The sequence below is a fragment of the Hibiscus syriacus genome, unplaced genomic scaffold (genome assembly GCF_006381635.1).
Source record: "Hibiscus syriacus cultivar Baekdansim isolate YM2019G1 unplaced genomic scaffold, ASM638163v2 tig00110511_pilon, whole genome shotgun sequence".
Classification (NCBI taxonomy): domain Eukaryota; kingdom Viridiplantae; phylum Streptophyta; class Magnoliopsida; order Malvales; family Malvaceae; genus Hibiscus; species Hibiscus syriacus.
The window spans coordinates 1,004,588-1,008,784 of NW_024062767.1; the positions used below are offsets into that span (position 1 = coordinate 1,004,588).

General features: G+C 36.5%; 1 pseudogene; it reads left to right on the plus strand.

The window, feature by feature from the left end:
- The first annotated feature begins 1,239 nt into the window (after nucleotides 1-1,239).
- On the plus strand, nucleotides 1,240-1,760 carry LOC120130106 (annotated as a pseudogene).
- Nucleotides 1,761-4,197: the final 2,437 nt, after the last annotated feature.

The following is a 4,197-nucleotide window of genomic DNA, read 5'->3' on the forward strand; positions in this document are numbered from 1 at the left end:
GCTGACCCTTATTCTTATATGTAATGGGGTAAGGGAGAGGTAAGATAGTAGGCTGCCCCCAACGCCAGGTTGAGAGCAGCTTCCGTGGGAGACCTCTATATTATGAAATGCCCTCCGTGGGACTCGATCCCACGACCTTAAGGTTAAGAACATTATGCTCTACCAACTGAGCTGGATGGTCATTTCTATTTCAAAGGCTTATTTGATTTTATAAAACAAATAAAAAAATTTAAATTTAAATCTAAAAATAATATATATTTAGACATGTTGTGGGTAAGGTAATCATCTTAAAATGCTAACAAGTGCTTTAGTTTTGTTTTTGTCAGGCGATGGGATGGTTCCTAAACCAGCAAAGAAACGGATAAACAGGATGATCGAAAGGCCTTTTTCTGTTTTGCATTGCTGGTGTTGTTGCACCAGACAAAAGAATAATAGGCAAAGCCTCACTTTTCTCTTTTTCTCTTCACAAAGGCTATCTTAAAACCTCAATTCTGGGATTTTGAAATCATCAATGTATTAAACTGTCTAAAGCAAAGCTAAATCCGAAAAATGTAATGCAAGAGAGAGATAATCCCAGCAAAAGTCTTAGTATTCAAATATTTTTTTTCAGTATCTGTACATTACGTGCATGGGATAGCTGTAACCACTGTTCAGAAATTTATATACTTTGCAATACAGAAAATTAACTAAGCTGCAACCAGGGCAATTAATTTACTGTGTTAGTGTCTTGCAAAAATGACAAAATCAAACCTTTGTTGTTTGTTGGAGGGTTAATCACTCCTTATCGCTGTCTACATCAATATATCATTGTGTTTGTGTGTTCAGCTGATCAAAATTTGAAAACTAAAAACAATAAAAAATTGAAATTCTCCCCTATGTTAAAATTTGAAAAGAAATTTATACTAGTCCGTAGCCTGTAAGCAACCAGAAGCTCCTGCAACATTAAATTCAAAGAGGGTGTAAACTTAAATTTTCTTGTCTGCAATTTCCACATTATTGTCTTTCAATTGATTTCAAATCTGGGTTTGATGGAAGATTTTGGAATTTTCTTAATCTTTTGTTGTTGAATAAAAAAAGTTATCAACTTGGTAGGGAAAAACCGGTTTAGTTTTTGAAGAGAAAGGAGTACATAGTTTCACATTTTTCTCATCCCTTCACTGCAGATTCTGATAAACTCCTACTCTTCTCCATCACTCTGTTTATCAGATTCCACACAGTCACAGCTCTGTAACAATAGCCATGGAAGTTGACCAGTTAAAGCCTGCAACAGAAGATCAGATGGACATGGTGATGATGATGCAGTCTTGCAGATGCAGATGGAAAAGTTCCCTCAACTCTACGGAGCCTATAACGACGTCGTTGAATTCCCTCAAACCGAGCTTGCTGATCACTCTAGCAATAGTACTTGCAGTAATAGCATCAATGGCATGCCGCATTTTGTTGAGAACCCACAGGTCCGTTGTTCTCCCGTCCAATTCATAACCCTGCCAACAACAGCCAATATTTCTTTCAGTGATCCAACTCCAGAAGGTCCAGGTTTCTCGTTTACCTCAGCAGGGAAACCATTGTCTGGTTCAGTTGCAAATGCTTATTCCACATCTCACCAAAAGAAGAACTCAGTGGCTGCAATGAGGGAGAAGATATTCCAGATAGCAGCTATGCAACCGATTCATATAGACCCTGAATCAGTGAAGCCACCTAAGAGTGTGTCGGCGAGGCACCGACGAAAGAGGATAAGCGAGAGGATAAGGATATTTTAAATTTAAATATTTGTATTTTTTTTAAATCAAATAAACTCTTGAATTAAAAAAATCAACTTGGACCATGATCTCGATAAAAAAATCAATTTCGATCATCCGTTACGTCACCAACCATTATGGACTATCACATCAACATCGTGAAGTGCCACGCCAGAATCCAAATAATCACATTGGATTCTTTTTCTAAGTTCGAAGACCACATTAAGTACAAAAAAAATCGAAAGCCACATTAATTTTTTTTAGAAAAGTTGAGTAGCCTCAAGTACCATTTTGCTTATATTTTTTTATTCTTTCAAATATGAGTAACTTAATATATATTTAATACATTTGTTTGAATAAGAAAAGGGCATAAGGCCATAAACAATTACATCAAATTTAACATAAGGAGAACCTAGAATATCCTTGTCAACAGAAGGAAGAAGTGACTCTGGGGCACTAGAGAAACTGTATCGTGTAACTATAAGGAAGAGCAAGCTTTGTCGTCTCATCGGCAACTATATTCCTTGACGGACCTAAAGAAATTCAGTATACCAACTATGACAACAAAGCAATGAAATGGTTCGCACAAGAGGAAGCAAATCGCAACCTACATTTGGCTTGTTGAGAAGTTGATAGCCTATAGATTATCTGATTGAACTTGCAACAATTCAACCGTGATTCCATACCACATGCAAACTGATGTAAATTCCCAAAAGCTCGGCTTGAATGGGAGTGGTTATGCCAATAGATTTGTGAAAATCGATGAGCCATGCTCCTTCATTTGTTCAGATCACACCACTAACCGAGTTGAAACCCGTGCTTGTATCAAGTGTTACATCAATATTTAGGCAACACTAACAATCTGGTGGGGGTTTCCACATTATCACTGTTGCATCGTGTAACACCCTGAACCCAATTGGATCTAAAGTACTACATTGAACTGCCGGGGCAACTCCTAATTTTTAAAAACTATTCATTCTCATTTAAAAACACACTGTATGGTAGCAAATCAGAAATACATGACAGTTAAAAACACTTTTATAAATCGGAATTCTGTGACACATAATTTAAAATAATTAATACAACTCAAAGTTGATAAACTCAAAGTTTAAAATCGGAGCTCCGTGACATATGCCCACTAAAAGTAACAATACATTACAATACTCTGGAAGTAAATGCTTGAAATTTCGCTACGATGATGCTCCTTGAACGACTCAAGATAATAACATGCAAACGAAAAATCATCCGAACATTGAGCTTACCAAGCCCAACAATATAATTGCTAATCTAAAGCATCATTATGAGTCTCATAAACACCAGGGCCGGCCCTGAGCATAGGCGAGGGGAGCGACCGCCTAGGGCCCCGGTTTGGAGGGGCCCATTTTTGAAAATATTTTTAAGTTTAATAATTAAAAAATATTTTAAAACATCATTTTTTTATTTCAAACACTAGGAAACATGGTAAATATTCTTGATTTTTATAGTAAACTGTGATATTTATAGTAAACTGTGATATTTAGTAAACTGTGATATTAACTATTTTTGTCTTACATTACGCGTGTAATGTTCGGTGTTCGCAGATACAAATAAGGGGCCCACTCTTGAAAATATTTTTAAGTTTAATAATTAAAAAATATTTGTAAACATCATTTTTTTATTTCAAACATTCGGAAATATGATAATCCAATGGGTCCTATTTTGATGATTAGGAGGGGAATTAGGTGTGGGCCCCACTTGTCTTCTTGTCATCATGGTTTGGCCTAGGGTTCTTAAAATGTCAGGACCGGGCCTGATAAACAAGCATGCTAAAGACATGGTACTAATCAGTAGCTATATGCATGATCATAATAAAGTGTTACCTACTTATGGTTCAACTGTTCGGTCGTTTAAGGAGGAGTCTCATGCTTCCCTTAATCCTACTAAGGGCCTCACCAGAAGTACACCTCTATGGGTCTTTAGCCACAATAATTGTAACTATAGTGCATTCTCTAATTGAATGCATGACACATTGCTATTATCTATTCTTATATAACATCAATACTAGTTTACTAAGGGAATCTCAGTATCAAATTATTGGTAAAATTCCCACTAAGTTGTTGTACATTATCTGAATGCGACACATGACATATTAGTATCTGGTACATATAACATCAGATACTAGACTACTGAATGATCTCTGGTCTCACATAGCATAAGATAGATCATGAAGGGAGAACCTGATCATATAGCATCGATAAACTTCCCACTCTACTGAAGCATTGGCTTGATATCACATAGCATCAAGCCAAGTGAAGGATAACTTGTATTGTATTGATGCAACTATACATGAATGACTGAGGGCCCAAAGGCCACACAACACTAACAATGCTCCATTAGGACAACTAAGGTAGCCTAGCTACCCACTATCATAATCAACATACTAAAGTGAGGTTATCCCCTCACTAGCTTCTATCTCACT